This window comes from Anas platyrhynchos, chromosome 1, assembly GCF_047663525.1.
Source record: "Anas platyrhynchos isolate ZD024472 breed Pekin duck chromosome 1, IASCAAS_PekinDuck_T2T, whole genome shotgun sequence".
Taxonomy (NCBI): Eukaryota; Metazoa; Chordata; class Aves; order Anseriformes; family Anatidae; genus Anas; species Anas platyrhynchos.
Window position 1 is genome coordinate 23760439 of NC_092587.1, and position 23683 is coordinate 23784121.

At 38.1% G+C, this 23683-nt stretch overlaps 1 protein-coding gene across 11 annotated transcripts in view; it reads left to right on the top strand.

The window, feature by feature from the left end:
* CADPS2 (calcium dependent secretion activator 2) overlaps positions 1 to 23683 on the top strand; it is a 312136-nt gene that overhangs the window by 79752 nt on the left and 208701 nt on the right. The gene's annotated exons all lie outside the window — the stretch shown is intronic.

The window sequence follows — 23683 nt, forward strand, 5'->3', positions numbered from 1 at the left end:
CCAGATGTGGTGTTTTAACAAGCAGGAGTTAAGACGGGGTTTACAGTGGTCCTCTGTTCAGTGGGAGGGGAATGACAGACCTAATCAAATTCCCCAAATGAGAATTTCTCTGGGGGGTTTATGTGCATTTTTTTCAAATTCTAGCATAAAGTTGGTGTTTTACACAAACTGCTGTCTTCCTGCTGTGAGGAAAAAGATTGATACTTAAATGTATACTGCACAGCAGAGGGCTAATGAACTTCAGTGGGAGGAAGCAAGGCACCTGAAAGCAGTGTACAATGCTGAGGAAGTTGCTATAAGCAAGATTAATGATTGTTTCTTCAAATTTGTGTAAATGGTTAAAAGCTCACCAACAAGAAGCTCCGGCCAGGACAGTGCTGGAGTTATCATCCTGTTTAACAGCAGGGTAAATAGGGGTAGGGATTGAATGGAACGAGAGGATGTATCTAGTCTTAAGGAAAAGCTGTAAAAAAAGAAGAAAAACAAAACACACAAACACACACACACACAAAAACAAACAAACAAACAAACAAACAAAAAACAGCCAACACTGCTTCAAATCCACCTCAAGCACCCCAAAACAAAAAAGGTAGTAATTATGTTAAAAACAGCTCTAAATGTGCATTGTGGCCATGCATCTATCTGTCTATTTTATTATTTTTTTTTTATGAGAACAATAATGGAAGCAGCAATCTGAATTACAGCAGAAATGAGCTTCACAGTTCAGAGCAGGCATCTCATGCAGGCCACTGATTTAAGTTAGAGAGTGGAGTAAGTTCCTTCCTAATGTCTGTTTCAAGGAAGAAAAATGTTATCATGGAAAAATTATATTTAGGTGGTTTTGATTGGAGATCTCATGTAGCAGTTTGTAAAATACTACCAGCTCTTTTAAGGCTGCTTGATGAAGTGCTCTTTCATATAGGGTAGACTTCTAAAGTGAAGGAACTCTTCTGGGTTGTGTAAAAATAGTATTTACAGAGTAGCATTTCCATAGCAGCATGCTGAAGCTAGTCCTGCCTGTTCAGCTGGCACGGTGCCTTGTGCTGGAAGCTTTTCAGTACGTTCTTGAGGAAAATGTTGCAAGGAGGAGGAGGCTTGTTAAGAATTAGCAAAACTTGTAGCAGACAGAGGGCTGTATAAAAAAGGCAGGCTTCACCTAAGTCAAAAAAGAACGAGGTAGCTGGTACCTACAATTAGAAAAAGATTGTACCAGTATTTCAAAATTAAAGCACAGGAGAAAGCAAACACTTTGCAATAATATATTGTTTGTAAATGAAATCGTAACATTGTATCTTAGAAAAAGGAGTAGGGGAAAAAAATGTAAAAATCAGGTATTAAATAATAAAGAGCAATCTAAACAAATCTCAGTTAAGCTGAACTTGTAAAGCTGGAAAGAATTTCCAGTAGTTCAGCCATAAAATCAAAGTGTGGAGTTGTGCAGATGCTCCCTGTAGGTCATGGAAGGGGACGGCTACCTTCATGAAGATGCACTATATTTTCAGATGGCAGGAACCAAACCGTGGTCTGTAGAGACCAAGTGATAACGCAAGAGAGGCAAGATTGCTCAAGAGAGAAAACAAGAACATCATTACTCTGTATGACTTCAGTTGCTGTCTGCTGTTCCAGTTGTTCCGTCTCTAGAGAGGATATAGCAGAACCAGAAGAGCCATAAAGAATCATATATTTATATCTATATATTTTATATTTAAATAGCTAAAACTGTTTGCCAATGTTAAGAGCTCTTAGCAAGGCTGCTGGAGTAAATGCAACTTGCTCTTGTAGTTCCTGAAGTGCAGCAGAAGTGCCAACTTCCTGAAGCTCAAGGTGGTAAGAGTCACTGATTGGGAGGGAGAAAATGGATGTTGAAAACTGGGAGCTGTTTAATAAAAGTTGACTACCCACAGACCATGACTGCAGATCTGGTGGGTGAAAGCAGTCATATTAAGGGTAGGAAGGAAGGGCTGCAATTAAACTGCCCGTGTGAGTAAACCTACAGGAAATGGTAAGAGTCAGTATGACTGAGAGTATGTGAAATGCAGGAGACTGAAAAGAGAAATATCCACTGAAAGGAAACAAACAAACAAAACACACACGAAAATCACAAACAACAAAACAACCATAGCTAACAAGGCAAAGATGCATGTTTTCTGCCTTTGATTTAGCACTGTCATATTTCATACAACTCATAAAATAAAAAGTGTCATAAGTTGAAAAGCCAAAAGCGTTCCTCAGCATCTGCTATAACTACTACCTATAATTACTATTAAGCCCATTTTAATCTAGCAAAAAGAGATACACCCTTAAGATATATTTTTATTTGTAACATGTTAAAAAAAAAAGGGGATTATCAGAATATTAGTGTGAGAGTAATTAACTCTTTGGCTCTCTGGGCAGACTGTTATAAGAGCTAGTTGACTGGAGCCTTTTAGGTCAGAATAGACTGGTACACCGTGATTTAAAGTGTGTATAAGCTACGTGTCCCTTAAATCAGACTGACCACGTGGTAACTAAGTAGGGTTCCTTGCCCAGAAAGTCAGATATTTGTTTTCTGAGGATGAAACAAAATCGTGTCAAGCTTGCAAGCAGTTTTTGTATATAGGAACTGTAATAATAATAGCTCCTCCAAAGCTATTTTTCTGTCTGCTCCGTGGACATTTTGTCTTTAAGGCTTTTCTGTAGCAATTTGTTCATGATCTTGTTTATGTATTCTAGGTGAATTGATCACTGGTTACAACACATTACCATGCCTTGGAGCAGGGATGAGAATTAGACCGCTCAATCCTCGATGGTTGTTTTAATGTTGCTAAACTGAAGAGCCAACCTCCCTTTTCTTGGCTATAATAGAAAGATGGAGAAGGTTCCTTAACTGAGGTTTCATTCTCCTAACTCCAGTCACCTCATCATAGCTAAAGGGGCTTCTCACCTGTGTCTGGGAGAAATGATTTGACCATACCTCTTCATGAGAGCGTTCAGGACTGTAAGACATGCTGTGTCCTCCAGCTTGATGCCTGGTACTTTAGCTCTGAAGAGGAGTAGGATGTTAGATATGATCCCTTTGCTTCATGTTTAAACATCTGTGCACAGCGTGATGTTATGCCAGACCTCCCCATAGGCTGATGTAGAATATGGAGTCGTTTAGGTTGGGGCTTTCCACCGCATGATAAATTCCCACCCTCAGATCACCAGCATCCTTTGGAAGTCTGTCCCTGAGCTCCCTCATGTCATTCTCATGTCTGGTTGCCACAGCTATTTAAGTAAGTGACAACTTAAATAAATGGATTGAGTGAAATGAGATCTTTTTGTGTATATCTGAGTGTTTTAAAAGACAGCATTTTATGGGTTCATTTAAGGCAAATTTAGTGAAAACTGGCTTTGGAAGGATTTCTCTCCCGTGATCTGTGCCTGCTGCACAGCTGTGCAGTGAGCCACATTCATCTGAGAACTGACTCATGGGCAGAGAGAGGGAGCAGGTTGGTTTGGCATGTTGTCTGGTTTTGTGTTATTTTGCTCGTTTTCAGCCAGATCTTTGCCTTGCTTTGTATGGCTGCTGCATATAAATAAGATAATCAGCAGATCTGAGTCATCTGAAAGACTTTCTGAGGCATGGGGGCACGTGGCACTGTCTGCCTCTTGGTGGCTGTTGGTCACAGATTGCTTAAAACTGTTCAGCCTGAGTGCTTCTCATCACTAATATTTTAATAATATTTTGCAGGGCAAATTGAACGTGAATATTAATGGCCTTGTTAGATGTTGTCTTATTTATGTGTGTACATGAACAGCCTCCACCACCTATTTCAGACTTAATCACTGGAAGAACTCTTAGTTTAACAGCATTTTGGAAACTAATTGGACAACAGCTAAATCAGCTTGATAATTGTATTCCCTGCCTCTTCACAATTTTCCCACATTCTGTAACTTATAACTCTTACAATTTTGTTCACCCAGAGACTACTTTTTTTTTTTTTTTTTTTTTAATTAAATGTAACTCCCTGTATTTTTACTTTTAGGTAGAGATAACCATAACTGTTCTCATATATATTTAGCAGACTTGAAAGAGCTTTGAAAGAGTATTATATACTCCATGTACTATGTAGCTCATGATTTTACATACAGCCATGAAATTAAGTGAACTCAATTAAACACCAACAGGAATAAAAAAAGGAAAAGTAAGGAAAAGTCAGGGGAGAAGGGGAGACACGAACTCTGTATACTCACAGTTCATGTCTATAGTATACTTCTTTCCTACTCCTGTTTGTGCAGATTAGAAAAAGTAACTTTTTTTTTTTTCTTTTCTGGAAAGCATTCAGAGTTCCCAACTAGACAAAATTAAAAACAAACAAACAAACAAACAAAAATCACTCTGAATTACTTGAAATACCAGACAATGTCATCTAAAAAGATGAAAAAGTCAACCACTCAGTTCTGTTGGGTTTCAGATTAATCACATTGATTTCTTCTCCACTGCTGTGTTGGAACGAGGAATTCATATTGCTCATGTAGCATTTAGACTAAAGTCTGCTTAGAGCAATGGATTATTTTGAAGCTCTTCAGCCCTTCAGTTGTTTCTCCTCTGAATAATGCAGCATTATGGAAGCCTGGCCTCAGGTTCACACTAAGACATAAAAAGAAAAACAAACAAACAAACTCATTAGATGATGCATAGTGAACAAAAGAATGAAATCTAGAAAATTCTGGCAAAGTAAGCTTAGCTAAGCTGCTTTTGGACTGGAACAGTGCAATATTTGAACACAAATCACAAAACTGCCTTTTTTTCTCACGTTATGACTTGCTTACCAGATAACTCTTGGGCATAACATTTGGGCAGTGTTCATAAACAGTGTTTGAGAAAGAAGACAGTGTGCTGATGGAGGATGCATCTGGTTTAATGCCTTTGTTCAGCTTTGCAATCATTTCTGAGCACGTGTGGGCAGGTGAGAGGAGGGGACCTGGCTGCATGTCAGTGGCTGCTGTGTTCTGGGTCAGGGAAACCTCTGCTAAGGGGAGGATGGAAACACCTGGGTGGAAAATCTGTGGAGGAAATTTCTGGTTGACAGGCTGGGACACCGAGGAAAAGGGAGATGGGTAATGAGCAGGGAACCTGTGTCGTGATTCGGATTCCCTAGAGACCTTTCAGCAGGGTGCGGACCCAGCCTAATGAGCAACAAAGAGGAAAGTGAAATTTTCCGGACTACAAAACAAAACCATGGAAAGATGTCCACCGTGACTGGCTGCTAATAAATAAGGAAATGAGGTTCAGAGATCAAGGGCTGTTTTATCTGCAATGGATCTGAGTTCTCTTTATTTAAACTTTCCTCCCTCTAGATGACTTTTTTTTTTTTTTTAATGTAGCTTTAGAATTTGGAAGCTTTGATATTTTCTGATGTGCTTAATTTAATTTTAAGGTGGGACAAATCCAGCACAGAGTCTTATCACAAATGGTGTAAGCAAGAGCAGCTGTTCTTAAAGCAGCATCTTGTGTTTAATTAAGTAGGGAAAAATTGAAGGGATTAATTGATTGGAAAACTGTCACAAATCTTAATTGAAATTAAAACCAAGATCTAATCAAACTTCAATATAAGACTGCTTCTGTAACTGACATTAAAACATACTGACTTTGCTGAAGTTTGTTAGGGTTTGTTCAAACCTAGCAGTGGCTGCTCAGCTGGATGTGATTTTATTTTGGTGTCTGTTGTTCCTTGCATCTCAAAAGATCAAAGGCTGAGAGCGACAGTGATGTTTTCATCCCCTTTGACAATGTGTTTATGAGCTGCCTCTGTCATCGTTCTACCGCCAAGTCTCTTACTTGATGACATTGCAGCTTTAATTGCTTCCTGATTAGAAGAGTGATGCTGCATCTTGCTCTGTGCCCAGGAGCTCCAAGGTTTTGATATAATTTAGTGCACAAAGATTTCAGACACAACTTACCAAAATATATATTATCTTGAAAGTAAAAGATGTTGAGCTTGGCTCTGTCAGCATGTGAAGAAGTTCCTGCCAAAACCAATTGGATGTGCCAAGCAAGGGTGATGGGGGTAGCTCTGTTAATGCCAAGGCAGCTTGCTTGTATTTGTTGTAGCTTGTGTGTGTTGTCATAGCTTGCGTGCATCTTCCTACCTGCAGCTGTTGCACTAGCACGTGCTCTGGGATGTGACAGCGCTGTGATGCATCTTTATTCCAACACACTGGGCTTTGTAGCTTTCAGGCAACAATCTTTTAAATCCTCTTTTGTTCCTCAGCTCGGCAATAGAGAGTTAGCTTCTGTTTTTCTTCTTGTCGGGCAGTCGTGTACTTCGTGGCTGTGTGAGCATTAGACCCACCTCCTAGTAGGCTGTTTCATTTTACAGTATCTTACAGTTTTGTTCCTTCTCTTTATTTTGTCCCTTACCTGTTTAAACTCATGAGCGTTTTGCCAGTTTTGTGATTGACAGGCTCTGTTCTTAATGACTCTAAGGGTGAGATAATGGCAATTGTTTCCCTGAGCAGAAACATTAATTCTGCAGCAACACCAACAATATCAATTCTAAATACGTCTTACTGCTTTTTTACCTTTTTTTTTTTCTTTTCATTATTTAGTAATTAACATATGTATGCAAGTTCCAGAATATGTTAATCAGTTTGTAATACAAGTGTCTGGGAAGGTACAATCATGTTTAGAAGTGGCCATGATAAGGACATCATTTCTGGCTGTCATACAGTTTATGAGTAAAATAAAAAAACCTTGAGGGATTATTCTGGGCTTTTCAGAGCATCAAATTAGAAAATCTGTGTTTGAAGATGGCAGAAGGCTCCTGGTATGAGTAATATGTTTCAGAAGCTGGCAGACGAATGGTGCAAATGTTTCCAAATACCCTGACACAGAACTGAGTTGCACTGATCTCAATAGTTTTTAGAAAAAAGGTAAATCTGCTGCTTAGGTAAGAAAGTGGGAAATATGTTTTCAGAATAGTCTAGAAGAAGCTATAATAAAAAAGAAAAACCTTGTGCATTAGTAGAGTTATGACTAGAAATTGAGTGGAATAACAAAAGGAAAAAGAAAATGAGGAGAATTTGAGATCAGACTTTGGCTTTGCAGCGTTTAGGATTTAGCCTTAGAGGTGACATGAGATGAATGTTCTTCTCTGTGCTCATAAAAACAAAAACACAACAAAGAAAAAAAAAAAAAAAAAAAAAAAAACAAGAATGAGGATGTTGACTAATAGGCAAGTCACAATAACAAAATAACTTAAAACTTATCTTGGCATAAGTAGCACTGTTTTTGCAGCAGCAGGGTAATGTTTGTCTGCTTATTACATTTGACTCGTATACCATTTGCATTTCTTGCCAAAGCTCTTGACTGGCTTAGCTTGAGAATATTTTGGAAGATCCATATAGCTGCTATTGGCATTTAAAGGAAAAAGGAAAATAAAAGTAAGGATAACTTCTTCTCTCCTGCTAGTTTATTGAAGCAGGTGCCCACATTTGGAGAAAAGGGACAGAGCTGAAGTTTAATTACTGTTAATTTGAAGCCAACATCATGATTGTGGTGGTTTTCCTTTCTTTTTCCACCTTCAGTTCTCTATCCCATACTCATTGCTGGGAACTGTGCTGCTCTTGGGGTGTATGGGTTTCTTCTTCAGCTGCCTGGGCAAGGCAGGGGAATGAGATCTGCAATGAACGTGCCCCACCTTCAGGGCAATAAGCTGTGGAGCAGTGGGGAAGAGAAAGGTCTCAGAAGAGCTCCGTGAAGAGTATTTCTGCTACTACAAGTCATTGAGATACTTCAGACTGCTAAGTAGGCTGGTCCTTTGGTAAACAACAGAAGTTGCTCTAAGAAGTTCCTCTGCCTCTAGTCATTTCAGACCATCATTGACAGCAAGTGAAGTTCTGTAGGTTCTGCTGTTGGCAGCATCTCACTCCAGGAGCGTGGTGTTCCTGAAGGCATCAGTTTGGAAAATGCTGGGCGAGGAGGAGGAAGCCACATGAGCAACACTGGTGCCCCAGGCTGGATGAGTTTTCTTACCTCAACTGTGCTCAACTGTAGCACCCTCTGGGATTTTTATTTTTTTTCCTGGTAACTGTATACTAATAGGCACCATGGAGGTCAGGGATGGTGGGAGCTTGGCCAGTAGCAGGTGCTGCTCTGAAAACTAGAGGCTGTTAGTGGCCAGAGGGGCTCTAGGGAAGTCACTGTTCACTTTTCTGTCTTAAATGGTTTGCTCAGTTAAATACTTGGTCTAGAATATGCTACCAGCAAAGCAACATGGCTGATAATTGTAGAATAATAATAATAAAAAAATAAGGTGTTCCTGACTTGGAATGATATATAGAAAAGTAGTCTTTAAAATGGTCTAGTGAATGAAGTGGAGTGAACTAATATTTTCCAAAAACTCAGTACTCTAAAGAGAGAGCAAAATATGACTAAGAAGACTCAAAGTTGCCATTAAAGCTATTTGGACCTTGACATATAATTGGAACGCATAAAAATAGTCTAATTTATAAAAGTTTGCACTTTGCATGCTATAATCTAGAGGGATTAAACTGCAGACCAAATGTTCATTAATCTTCCCATTGAAGCATTGCTGTCTGATGTGTAGCCAGCTGGGTGATTATTAAATCTAAAGAAAGATTTAAGATTCAGAATGCATTTTGAAGCTTTTATGGTGTATTGTAACTTTTCTACTGACACCATGAATTGATCACCCTTGTGAAAAATTAATCAAGGAGAATGCACTGTTGTTTTTTTGACACGAAAAGATTACACTTTATAATGGGGAAGAGATGAGACAGTACTTATGATAAAGGCTGACATTTTAAAAAAGTTGTATTGGAATAAAAATGCTTACAGTACTACAGTTAACAGCTAATGATAATACATGACAATAGTCTGCAGTAGTAACAGCTCTGTATTACCTTTATGTTACTTTATAGAATAGAAATGTTATAATGTTAGTATGACTTTACGAAAGAAGTCCAGATATAACATATTTGAAGTGTAGAAACAAAACAAACGATTCCCAAGTACTCCATTTTCATGATGTATTGTCCCTTCCTGCATTTTCATTCATATTCCATTATTCATGTCTTCCTCCTAAAATAGAAACACTTTGAAGTACAGATTCCGTTTTTGGAACAAGGAGGCAATTTCTGAAACACCAAAAACATTGGCATCACAAAGCAAGTATTGTCTATCACATCAGCTTCTACATAAACTTAACCGTGTCATTCCATCTTTTTTTTTTTTTTTTTCTTCTCTCGGAATCTTTCAAGGTCTTATTTTTGTCCAGTTTAGAAACTTCTGGAAAGCATTCAACCACTGGTGTTGAGGAGATGCTTTGTAGCATGGTCAGGACAATGAATCTTTCCAAGCTTTCATGTCGTTGTTGTGGGAAGAGGGGGAGAGAGAGAGGTTCCTCCAGGGAGGGCTTCAAAGCATTAAGTGCTCTGAGCTTGATTACTTTGATTACTTTGATTACTTTTCTCCTGGAAAGAGTCCAGCAGAGGGCCACAAAGATGATACGGGGCCTGGAGCATCTTGCCTATGAGGAAAGGCTGAGAGACCTGGGTCTGTTCAGCCTAGAGAAAAGAAGACTGAGAGGGGATCTCATCAATGTGTATAAATACCTGAGGTGTGGGAGACAGATTTGGCCAACCTCTTTTCAGTGGTTTGTGGGGACAGGACAAGGAGTAATGGTCACAAGATAGAGCACAGGAAGTTTCACACCTACATGTGAAAGAACTTCACGGTGAGGGTGACAGAGCACTGAAACAGGCTGCCCAGGGAGGTTGTGGGGTCTCCTTCTCTGGCTATATTTAAGGCCCGTCTGGACGCCTTCCTTGGGCAGCCTGCTCTAAGGAACCTGCTTTGGCAGGGGAGTTGGGCCCAAAGATCTCTTGAGGTTCCTTCCAACCCCTACAATTCTGTGATTCTGTCCTTTTCCAGCACACTGAAAGGGGTCTAAAATGGATGAGTTGCATAGCTAAGCATGGAGTGCAGCAATTCCTGTCCTTATTCTCCTCTGAATGGTTCCTTTCTCTAATTATTTAAGTACAGACTGAGATATATTCCTTTCATCTTTCCTTATTTTCTTGTCTCTTGTCCCACAGTTTTTGATGTCTACAGCAGTTTTGACCTTCTTTTCTCCTTTTCAACCCATTTGTTCTTACTTTCATCAGTGATGATGGGATTTTTTTTATTCTTTTATTTCTAGACAATCACAGTGGTTTATCCTAGTAGTTACTGTCTCTCAGCATTGCTGGCTTCCTTAGCCTGCATTGTGAACTCAGTGCTTCAGCCCTTCTTACCCAACACCACCCCTCCACATACCCCAGAACTAAACAATCATAGCTAAATAATACAGGGAAGGAGAGTGGCAGGTTAATTGCCTGGTTTTTAAAAAGTCTGAGGTAGGTGAATGTAGTGGCACTTCTGTTCAGTTTCCAGGAGTTTGCTGACACTTTTTTTTTAGTTGCTGAAACAGAGACAGATAAATAAATTACGGGATGACCTTTCAAGTGGCTTTGGCCCAATTTCTATTTGCTCATGTGTTTTTTTCAGCATTCAGCTGCACTGGCAGAATATATAAACTAGAAATCAAAAAGTGATTTGGATGAGGCTAAGTTATGCTTTGGGAGAGTGTCCTTTTTTAAAATGAAAATAGTGTGGTATGGTGGTGGGGAATAGGGACTGAAAGGATCTCAGTAGACCTACTCTGACTATAGCTGCCTGGTATTATGCTTAAAAATGGAGATATAGGATGTTCATTCAAACAAAAAGCTATTAATTCATACTTGGGTGAAAATGGTTAGTTCAGGAGAGCGTTAATGGTAATAGGGAAATGAAATAGCCAATTCTTTTAATCTCTGACAAAATTAGCCCTGTGCAGTACCAATGATAAAACCTGTCACTTACCTAACTTCCACTTTTCAGTCAAGTGGAATAAGAATTAGAACCACAAATCACTCTAGAAGAATAATCAGTGAAGTGAAGGAATGTTCTCTCATCCTCATTGTGCTTTCCTATTTACTTCAATTCTTCTCAAATTTAACAGAAAGAATTGGATCCTATATCTGTGACCTAGAAGGACTGTATCCTAAGAACCAAACACTATTCTAAGGGGCAAAGTGCTGGTTTTGTCTTTATTTTGTTTAGCGCTAAACAAGTGCCAGAAAGCAGCAAATTGAGGAATTCAGCAAGTCAAATGGAAATGTGGGCTATTGATTTTGAACAGCTGTGTGCTTTTCTCAAGTTGTTGTCAGGTACCAAAGGAGATAGGTGTGCATAAGCTAATCATCACCTCTGACCCAAACAAATGAGCGTGCTAAGTAAATGCTTTTTTCTAAGTCTTTCAGCATGGCTCTGTTTTCTACTCATTATTTTTATGTATGTATGCTTCCTTTTTGAAGCCTGCTTATTTCATTCTTCGGTTTCCACTTTCTTCTTTCTGCCTTATTATTTCTAGCTGCTTTTGTTATCCTTCACCTTCTTCCCTCATAGTCAGGGATGGACGCTTTCTGGAATTTGCAGGAAAATGAGCAGGACCAGTAGTGCAGTGACAGTGAGTTTTTCTTCAGTGGTATCTCCAGAGCATGCTATGTTGCACATTCACATTAATTGCCTTTTTCTAGCTTAATAGTAGCTAAAATAGACCCTTTGAATTCTCCCTGCTTACAGCTTTCCATTAGCCCCCAAAGGCAGCAGTTCTGGTCATGCAGGGGATAATGCAAGATCAACATGTTGGGGAGAGAGTACTCAGCTTGCCCACTTAATGAAGAGAGGCAAGAAACTCAAAGCAATGAGTTCTGCAGTCAGTTTGTAATGCTTGCTGAATTTCACTCTGCTAACCAAGAAAACACACTTTTACAAGAAGAGGCTTTGCAAGTGACTTATTTGCCAAGTAGATGGTGATGGATAGAATCAAGGACAACAAGCAAGCTGCAGCCTTACACAGTAGAGGAAGAATTTCCATACATGATTAAGACCTTGAATTTGTATTTCCATGCTGCACTGGTTTCATGTCTGCAATAACTTCTGTCTAGGATAAGCTGGGAAAATAATCTAAGAATGAGTTGTTAGTAACTTCTCTTGCTTGGTGTGAGAGTTTCCCCTGGTGAAACTCTTATAAAGCCCCTGGATCAAGCATATACCCCAATATCTAACTGCTTTCCAAAGGTCCTCCAGCATCAGTAACAGCACTTGTAGGATACTTCTGGTTCCTTTAGCCAGGCCTGGGAAGGCCTGTTCTGCTACCTTTAACTGGTGTGAAATGGGGTAGGGACATGGGACACCTATTTCAGGCATTCATCTTCCAGGGCCCCACTTTATAAATTTGCCATGTGCTTGGGTGAGGACTGACATTTTATTTTCCAGTTACCTGTGTGATACCTAACTCAAGCCAGGGTAGGTAAAAATGCAAAACCGGAGAGCTGTGTTTAGTCTGCATATGCTGAAGTTACTGGGAAGTTGCCTCAACCTCATTCAGTTCACTTGTGGTTTCCAACTCCAGCAAGATGATAGCCTGGGTTTCAATGTCAGTACATGCCTCCCTTCTTGGTTACAAAAGCTAACTTGCTCACTGGTCTCCATCTTTAAGATTTTTAGAGGTTTAAAATTAGTTCAGTCTTTTCCCATGAAATGCCAGTAGTTGAGATGTGCCAGTTTCTTTTGAATTAGAGTTTGTTTTTTTTTTTTCTTCTTTAGATGTGGAAGTTTCTTCATTTAATTTGCAACAGATGTTCGCTTCAGAGCATAAAATTTCTCCCCCCCTTTGGGGTTGTGTGCCTTTGAGTATAAAATGCTTCCACTTGTGTTTGTGCTCTGTGTCAGTCAATACATTAGAAAGATGGATGATAAAAACATCTCATGTCTAGCATGTGTTTTAGGTTTGTCTTGGTATAATGGCAATTAACCACTTCAAGGTAACCTCTTCTTTTTGCCAGACTGACAGCCAGTGTACCGCTTCTACCTTAGAATCATTGAACTCAGTGGCAGTGATTTTCTTTTTCTAGAATTGCTCTGTACAGTCTGTGCTTTCTTCCATGTCTTGAGAAGCATCTGCAGAGGATTGATGAAAGGACCGTAGAGGTGTGATGTCAGACCTCGTGGCATTGTCTACACCAGACTTACAACATTCTAGCCAGGAGGAAAACAATATGCAGACACAGTGTTTTCTTCCTAGCAGCATGTCAGGAGATGTCACAGTCCTATTATTGTATGGAGAATTACTAAGACTTCTGTTAATTGCAGGCTGTTTCTTATGTTTCAACAAAGCAAGCATCACGTTTCTGAAACATGCAAATCTATTTCTGCAATCCTTTTACCTGTTTATCAGCTAGTTTCTCCCTGATACAGACAACTGGAAAACCAGAAGTTATTTTGTTTGTACTTACCCTCATACAGGGTCTAGCATGAAGGTGCTTGAGACTCATCTGTGGGAAAGAAGATTTGCCTCGTCTGTCTGCTAATGTTGAATGTTTTGTTGTGGATCAGACTGCACAGAGCTGGAACCACGTGAATATTCACTGCATGTGTGAGCAGAGTCACAGAGAGGGAAGTTGGACTCCTTTGGATGTGTGCATTCAGTGCTGTTTGGAAACAACTTTCCTCCAGAGTGGCAGTACTGTCTGAGGGCCAATACCATGGTGCACAAAGCCCTTCAGCACACAAAGCCCTTCAGCACACTGCAGATAGACAGTGAACTCAGGGGCTCTGTTGTGCAAGGGTGGGGGGCTGTACTTTTAAAGATAAGATAGTAGTGGCTTTAGGAAGTAGAGCTGTTACTAAAGTAATCCACATCTATTCTCTTACAGGCACCACTCTATAATTTGTTGTGTCTCACTAGGGTGCAAAGCCTCTTATTGCTCTTGTCAGCCTTGAAAGGAGGACAAATATGCTTGCTCCACAAGGGTGTCTGGATAAGTTTAATAAATTAATCCAGAAGAAAACATGGCTTCCGGGTGAAATAGTTCTGTGGATTTTTTATGGTGGTTGTCACTATAGCTGTGCTTGCTCTTGTTATGCCAGAGGCGCACACACTGCAGTACGTGAGCCTGCAAAATGTGTAGCCAGTAGGAACAGAAATTCAGGAAGACTTTGGCCAGCTGCTTCTGCCAATTTGAAGAAGGAGGCAAAGATAAAAATCTCACTGCACAGTGATGCTTACAAGTGTGTAGACCTAGAGTAGCAGCATGCATTTTAGGTTGCAGTTTTTTATTTAGGCTGATGGTTGCTGAGCTATGGGACATGTCCAATGTGCAGCTATGACAATTGCCAAAAGACTTGAAGAAGTCCAGGTAGACCTTCTAAAAATTTTGGCTTTAGATTTTTTTTTTAAACTCTACTCTTGACAAGATATAATTGCTTAATGAACTCCAGAACGATAGGAGAAATCTTATTTTAAAAAAAAAAAAAAAGAATAAAAAAAATGAAATGTAGATTATACCTCTTCAGACAATGATTGTTCATTACTGTAAATTTGATTTCCCTTTCTCACCTTAACATAATATGGCACTTTAAGCATGTTTTAAAAACAAACAAACAAACAAACTTTCCTGTTAACCAAAATTTAGGATTTTTTACTTAAGCTTTTTTTTTTTTTTTTCTGGATTAGCAATACTATGTAGTATACTTTGGGGAGAAGAAATGTGATTAAAAGAATCATTACAGAATACTTAAATGAAGAAATAGGAGTTTATTAGTTTGATCTCTAATAATTGAGCATCTTTTCCTTTTTCCTGAAGGAAACGACTCTGTTCTGAAGACTTACACAAATAAAGTAGCCGTTTAATAATTTAATAGAAAAAAAAATCAAAACAGTGCCTGGAGGATATTTCTGCGGGGTGAAGTAGGGGGAAGAAGATTTGCAGGCCAGTCTTCTAAATGTATATATTTATATTTATAAAGGTAAAATATACTTCTGATTTCAAAATACTGAGCAAATTCAAATATGTAGCTCAATTTCCATGCAGGTTCATCGGAGAACAGTTATTAAAAATAGTTGTTAAAATGTACTGGTAACTATTAGTCTCTTCTTAGAATATAAATGCTGTTTTAATGGCTAATGGAGTAAGGTGTTTTTATGCTAGTTTAATAATATATGGTATAATATTATACTAAGCTACTACATGAGGTATTGCTTTGGATCAAGAATCTTGTTTGTGTAGTCTGATTAGCTCATCCGTCTAATCCTAATCTAAATAAAAATTTCTTCACATTTTTTTTTATAATAATTTCTTTACAGACTCACAAGTGCAGTAAGACCATCATATCTGAAACAATGATTTTTATTTTTTTTCTGCAGCCCTTGGGTATAGCAGCAAGCATGTTGGTTATAGTAAGTGTTAATTCTTACTAGGCGTAAGCCTTGACTTTAACGCTGGAAGCTGTTGTCCGGACTGTCAGAAGCGTTTTGCACCATCATGAAAGCAACCCCAGTGGTCTGTGTTATGCATTGTACAGTTTAAGGAAAAACAGAACTGCTGAGCAATGTATGAGCAGATCCCAGAGAACATTGCTCGTGGCAACAGCTGAAGTATTTTTATTGAATGTGGAACAGGGAGGACTTTAAGAAGTGGGTGAGAGCTGTTGGCTGTGCTGAGAGTTACTTACGAGCTCATATATGAGAGGTTTTGAGGATTTGCTGCAGAAGCAGCAAAGGTGCTATTTGACATTGCACAGTAAAAAACTTGTGCTTTGTTTTGCATCAAGTAACATTTCAAACACAGTACGTGACTTCAAAAAAAAAAAGTAAGAGATGGTGCATGTCATGTCTGATTTTAAAGAAACTTCATTCAATTCCTTTTAGTTCAATTTTGTCTTCTGCAGAAATTTTAGATTTCAGTTTAGCTCTGAAAATCGTTGACCCTTTAAAAAAAATACCTTCAATGTATCATAAACTCAGGAGTATGTACCTGCCAGCTCAGTGCAGCACAGGAACATGATTATGCATTCATCCCCCACTTACATCAATTAGCACATCGAGTCTGTTGTTCAGTGTTGTTTTCCTTTGTGGGAAGTGTCCTGGCAGCATAGACTTTCTGTGTAAGCTTTTCTTAGTTGCTGTTTGTTGCTCAGTCTTTCCTAGATTCCCTTTTTTATAGATAGACTTCCACCATAAAGCTACAAGAAGAAACCCTGATAATCACTTCTGTATGATTCCTGCTCTGTAATACTTCTAAAAATGCTTATATTAGCTATCAAACTACAAATCAAGTCTTAGGTTCAATGTATTCTTCAAGAACTTTATGTACTGCTTCTCTTCCCAAAAAAAGTGTATTTTGTTCATGAGTAAAAGTCATACTTTTCCCCTGACTTGTGTTTTTCTGTTAACTTCAAGAAACACGTTGGGTACTCGAGCAGAGAACACATCAGGAGCCTGAAAAGCATTCACAAATATGTGTTCCTGGACTTCCATCGAAGTCCTTTTTACCCTTGTTCAGTCTTTATCAAAGACTTATTTCTGCGCATTTATATTTTTGAATTTTAATTTCTAATATGACATAGTTAATATAATTTTAGCTTTATTTCAAGCAAGCTTAAAATAAAAAAATAAAGCCCTCTAATATAAGAACGACTCCTTACATACAAAATTCCCTCTGTGGGCTGAAATGAGGGGAAGAAGATTTGCAAGCCAGTCTTCTAAATGTATATATTTATATTTATAAAGATAAAACTGATTTCAAAATACTGAGCAAATTCCAGTATGTAGTTCAATTCCAAATATACAAAATGTCCTCAGTGGTTGAACATCTATGTCTGGAGGATTGAGTTTTCCTGAAAAATCTCCTTGGAGAAAAATCTGTATCTGACAACCTTTTTCCTACTGTGAAAGACACCACACTTCATGAAAAAGTTCGGTTTTAACAATAGTGAATTTTAAGGATAGCCCAAACTTCATTTGCAGTATATTGCGATGAAAAGTAAGTTTGAGACTTAGAAAACTAACTAGCTGGCATATCAGTTGCATGAGGTGGTGTAGGGGACACACTGTGTGGCATTGAAGTACGCTTATAATTTGTGTGTGGAATACCATTTAAAATCTCCCGAAACACTTGAAAGGTAGAATGCATGATGCTTTCAGAGGCTAAACATTGCTTACATATGTTACAATGATGTGCTCATTAATTTTTTTCAAGAGAAAAAGAAGATTAAAGGTTTATGTGGGTGCACTGATATTCAATGATTGTAGGATTTACGTATTGCATAGTAAGTAGCAGTGTCAAATGGATAAAACAAGAGGCAGCTGCTACTTTGGGGACATTGGATCCATCCTCACTACCTCTGTATAACCCTCGCCAAAATCTTTTGAGTTTTACTGCTCTGCACTGAGCAGAGGTGATTAGCATAGGAGGTTCAGCCCAGCTGCCCAGGGAGGTTCCCACCAGCTGAAGTGCAATGATGCCACCATCACTGGTGGCAGTTGGGTGAAGCAACCCAACTCCCAGCAAACTCGTCCCTGTGACAAGCTCCAGCTCCATCTGGGAAAAGTGTCCTTACAATGTGTTTCTTCTTGGCCAGGAGAGAGAGGTTACAAAATGAATTTGTCTGCTGCACCAGAGTATTTTTGTCCTCAGCGGTGTTCTTCTATAGCAGTGCTCCCAAGGGGCAGGAAGAATTGGCAGCAAGTTTGCCAATGGCACCAAGCTGTGTGGTGCAGTTGACATGCTGGAGGGAAGGGATGCCATCCAGAGGGACAGGCTTGAGAGGTGGGCCTGCATGAACCTCATGAAAGTCAAAAAGTCCAAGTACAAGGTCCTGCATCTGGACCAGGGCAACCCCCAAGTACAAATACAGGCTGGGTAGAGAGTGGATTGAGAGCAGCCCCAAGGAGAAGGACCTGGGGGTGTTGGTTGACAAGAAGCTTAACAGGAACTGGCAATGTGCACTTGCAGCCCAGAAAGCCAACTGTATCTTGGGCTGCATCAAAAGAATTGTGGCCAGCTGGGTGAGGGAGGTGATTCTCCACCTCTACTCTGCTCTTGGGAGATCCCACATGGAGTACCGTGTTCAGCTATGGGGCCCCCGGCACAAGAAGGACATGGAAGTATTACAGTGAGTCCAGAGGAGGGCCACAAAGATGATCAAGGGTCTGGAACACCTCTCCTGTGAAGACAGGCTGAGAGAGGTTGAGGGTTGTTCAGCCTGGAGGTCTCCCCAGAGCTTTCTCTTACAGTCGCCTTCTAGTACCTAAAGGGGGCCCACAGGAAGGCTGATGAGGGACTCTTTGTCAGGGACTGACTGCAGTGACAGGACAAGGAGTAATGGCTTTAAACTAAAGGAGGGTAGGTTTAATTAGATACTAGGAAGAAATTATTCACTCAGGGTTGGTGAGGCACTGGATCAGGTTGCCTAGAGAAGCTGAGGATGCCCCATGTTCTGGAAATGTTCAAGGCAAGGCTGGATGGACTTGGAGCAACCCGGTCTGGTGGGAGGTGTCCCTGCCAGAGCATTTTGTTCCAGGCTGGGAAGAGAACAGTGTGGGAAATGGCATGTGATGGAGTCATTGCAAGAACTTCACCGTTAGAGAACATGTCTGGGGCGGTGGTGTCTTCTCAGTGGCAGCACTGCAATGCTTGCAGCTTCTTAACAAGTTCAGGAGGCCAAGAGAATTGAAGATTCAGAATAGGGTTAATTAGGAGGGGATAGGGTACTTTCACAAGCAAACTAAGTTTGCACCAGCAAGTGGAACAGCCAGCGTGATCACCTAGAACTGTCCAAGTATAGGTAATGGAGCATTTACTATGGTTCTCAATGGAGCAGAAAATGCTGTTAGAGATATGATTGGCAATATGGAAGACGTTTCATGTTTAATTTGCAATGGAAGACAAATGATTGTAGCAACAGAAGTAGGAAGCTACCAGGACTCCTGGGTGAACCATTATTTAAAGCCCCTCATTGTGTAGAGTTGCTGGGTTGTTTTATTCCACCTATTACTGTGCTGGAATGTGCAAGATACCAAGAGACGCCAGAATTTAACAGAAGTGATAAAAGCTATTAGCTAACTTGAACTGTGTGTCAAAAAAAAAAAAAAAAAAAAGTGATAAGGGAGCTGGTTCAGATGCTATCTAGTGCGTCTGGAAGTCTCCTGTCCCAGAGACGTAGTGTGCATTTTGAGCTGTAGCCACCTTTTCCATGAGAGATGCACTGAGCTCTGGCTGTTAAGGTGTAAGACGTGTCTAGTATGTTAATGTGATCTCCTCGGAGCTGCAGGAACAGCAGTTACTGTCAAAAACAAAGAAAAAATTCTAGCTGCTTTTGTGGCTAATGAAAGTCTCACTCCTTCTTTCCTTAATGAAGAAGAGAAACTCAGTGCAGTTGTGCTAGTGGAAGGTGCACAGGGGCCAGCTGTGTATGAGTAAGGAACTTCCTTTTCAGTCTGATAAATCAGTTTTGTGGTCTTTCTGTTCCTCCTCAGTATTCTGTTGAATCTGAAAATATCAAAGGAAGTTTAGCTTAAATAAAATCCTGTGTTTTGTTGCTACACACAAGTTGTGCTCAGAACGTATATGTAAGAATCAGTAAGTTACAGCTGAATTAAGTTTGTCTCCAATGGATGACCAGGACTGACTTGAAGGCTTTTCTATGTGTGTGTCTGACAGTGTGGGTATATACATGAATAGTTACATGCTTAGACACATGCATTTTTATACATGGACACACCTATATCTCTAAAATTAACATTTCAGTTTTCATGTGGTTAACAAGAAGGCACTTCTGTTTTTTTTTTTTGTTTGTTTGTTTGTTTGTTTGTTCGTTTGTTTTTTAATGTGTTCCTTTAAAACTTGCTATCTAAAATGAGGCATTTTTATTTCATAGCACAGGATATAGCACAAATATATGTGGTGTTCTGCAACAGCACAGATTTCTATGATAAACAATATTTTTTGCAATTAAAATATTGGGGCTTTGCTTTTTATATTTTACTTTAGAAGAGAAAGTTAGTATGAAAGTGAGATTTTGATTAAAAATTTTAATGTATATATAAATAAATATATTTCCATTTTGATGTAAGATACATCCGTTTGGAGTGCACTTTTTTGTTTGGTTGGTTGGTCTTCTGTTTAAAAAACGGAGGGGGATTAAGTCACTTTTTTTTTTTTTCTCTTTATCAAACTGTTTTGCAGAGTTTCCTGCCTGAGAATAAAAGGGCTTGTAAAATAATTTCATTAGCGCCAACTTGGTGCTTTGCCAGTTGGTATTGTGCCTAGAGCTGAATCAAGTTCTACCAAGAGAGCTGATACATAAGCAAGTAGCTGAAAGGTCATGTTTTAGTGGTATGTGTAGCAGGATTGCAAAATGTTATTTTTTAATAATAACACCACTTATACAAACTGGTAGAAACATTATAGATATTTATAACTGTTGTATTGTGTTTTTTTTTCTTCTATGTGGGCTAAAAAGGTGACCTTAATAGAAAACTCTCTCTTTGGGTCTTTCAAATGAAGTAAAACATGTATAAAAGTTACTAACGTGTGGCCTAATAGACCTCAGTTTAATCTTTTTATAAAGAAAAGGGGAAGGTTAGCTACAGTTGAGTTTATGCAAACTCTTCGGTGTATTGATGATGTTTTTTCTAAGCTTTGTGGAAGGCAAAAAATTATCATGTTTGTGTTGCTTGCATATATAATTAGACAAATTTGGTAAGGTATTTGATAAGTAGAGTTATTATCCAAGGGGTATGTGCTGGAAGAAAAAGCAGTCCTTTGTTTAATATTTCCAACATTTGAGTTTTAGGCATTCCTAAATTATGATTTTCATCACCAAACAGAAATATACTTTTATTGTAACTATCTAGTGCTGCAGACTGCTTTGAATTAAGCTGTTTACTATCATTTGCAACAGTTGAAATTTCACAAATATAATTATTGGATAAAAATGAATTTAAATCATACTTCAGTAGATACATGCAAATGACTGTCACTGTAATTATAAAGAAAGATGAATTTGAGGCAATTTTTTGTTTTGATTTTTAATTCCTTACTTGATCATCTTTGAATGGCTATGATATGATATTTATCAAAGACTGTAGTTATGGCTGCATCCGGGAATAATTAGAAGGACTATGAATAATGTGAATTGAAAAATTTTCTCATGATAGATGTATCAAAACATGGCTTTTAACAGTCTTTTTTTTTTTTTTTTTTTTCCTGGAATGTAGTAGAGCCTTTCTTTTTGGTGTTTGGTAGCTTATTAGCAGTAGGTAACATGGGGAGTTGGTGTTGATGTAGATTCAAGGATGCAACAATGACACTAAAAGTTCAAATGGTGACTGGCAAAGATTATCACCTGAGAATTTCTTTGAAGTCAAGGAAATACTGATAGAAAAAGGAAGTAATTCATTAGAAACTTTGGCTTTCAACAAGTTATTTCTAATTAATATGAGGGTTTCTGAAGACCATGCCTGATCTACTAAGTACAGTTCCCTGTAGAATTAGTTTCCTTTGTCCATACAATAACTCTGTCTGATATTTTGTATTTTACATTAAGACATCTAATAATATTTTCTTTCCAGAGACTTGAGATAACATTTTAGCACTGGAGGTTTTGAATTATTAATTAGAACTAAGTCTCATGATCAGACAATCCAAGTATAGGAATAAAAGGTAGAACAGCTGACAACTCAGTGAATGCACTTAATTACTGTTTTGCTTTAGAGATATGTATCGACACAAATATTTTCCTTGTTGATTATTTGCATAACCTTGATGGATATGCAAATAATCCACATTGAAGAGAAACTAGAGGACTGTGTTAAGACCACTGTAAAAGTTTATGTATTTTGCTGCAAAAATGAATGATTTCAACAGAGTACCACCAGTGTTGTAAGGTGTGCATGTATACTGATTTGTAATCTGAGTCTGGCTTCTGGAGCCACAGGTACTCAATCAGGTGGCCTTTCTGGAACGATGGTGGAAACAATAACGCAATTGGCATGTACCTAGTGACCAAACATTGTTCATATAGTAGCAAATCCTACAAGCTTCTATGGAGAAGAAAAAAATGGCAGGTATAAAATGGCTCAGAAAAACTTTAAAACAGGAATCGAATCTCAGGAAATACAACTGAAGCAAAGGATTTTGCATTTAGCGTGAAGTGTACCATATGTATTTCAGGAACATGACATTTAATATCTTTTTAATGCATCTTATTGTATTGAATCTGAAGCAGATACAGTGTACTTCCAACTGAATTTTCATTCTCTTATGGTTTTCTGTTGCATACAAGGGATTAAAAACAGAATCTTTCTATTAAAGTGTTACTATTATTTCTTAAGTATTGCAAATACAAGTAGTTCGTTTTAAAGATTGTTACTTTTTTTTTCCCTTCAGGAAAAGTTGTGGTAAATTGCCACTCAAAATGAATAGGGATGATAAGAGCTTTAAGTCAAATGGATTCCTTTTCAGACCCATCCAGATACTTTTACTAGTCTGTTAAATCACACCTTGGGTTTATATTTTGAATAATTGTCTTTAATCATACCATAGTTTTTGCTAAACAATATATTGGAATAATTGATGAACATTTAATTCAAATACAATTCATGATGAAACACTTCAGAAAATAACATTCTAAGGTCAGATATATCCATTTAGCATGTTCGCTTGTATCTTATGTATTTAAAAACTGTTACAAGCATTTTCTGTTTGACTGGCAGCATCAATATAGATGACTCTTGAAAAGACAGATTATGTACATTGTTTTAAATGGTGTTAATTTACAGTGATCAAGTCGCTTCAAATTCTTGAAAGACCATGTTTTGTTTTATTTGAGTCTGAATCCTTTTTTTTTTTGAATCCTTTCTTTTTTGTTGTTTTTTTTTTTTTTTCTTTTTCTGTTTTCTCTCTCTCTTTTTTTTTCTCTTTTTCTTTTTTCTTTTTTGATGAGGGATATGGAATAGATACAGATTGTATTTTGTATTTGCACATACCTATATAAAAATCTGTTTTGCTCAACATCATTATGCCATTATTCTCTCAATGTTGCAGACAACAAATGTTACAGTTTCACACGTAAGTGCTGAAAACTGGAACAGATTTTTACTTACATCTCCTAGAAAACCAATTTCAAAATCAGAAATAAGTTTCTAATTATTCTTGTTTGTAAGTCAAGATCTTGTGGCTTTTCAGCCCCTGCATTCTGAATTAATTGTTTTGAATAATATGACTGAAAGAAAGTAATGAGAGGTAAATAATACTCTGATGATTTTACAGTATGTATTTTGCGTGTATAAACATATATTTATTAGAGTGATCCAGTTATATATGTTATTTATAAGATAATGCAATCTTGGATAAACATGAGTTGTTGGTTTTTTTTGTTTTTTTTTTTTTTCGGGGGAAGAGCACATAAGTATTCTCATTTTCATTCTTTCTTCTGCATCTGCTTTTTCTCATTAAGTATGCAAACTAACATGATGGAGGATTTAATGCTGTTTATGACAAAGTGAAATAGCTGAAGTTAGTCTGGAGTCATCTTTTTTTTTAAAAAAAATATTTTTGTTCCATTTTCTTTTCAGTGAAGCTGGTGGAGGGATGAATTAATTGTAATTGCAGACTGCTGAAACAAGGAAAAGCTTAATATCCTTGTACCTGTTTTTGTTGATAAGTTTTATTGCCAAGTGGAATTTCTGAGTATTGTTTGCTTTGAAAAGAGATTCAATATTTGTGTGGCATTTTAAGGAAATTAACTTCATCATTAATTGACAGTAAC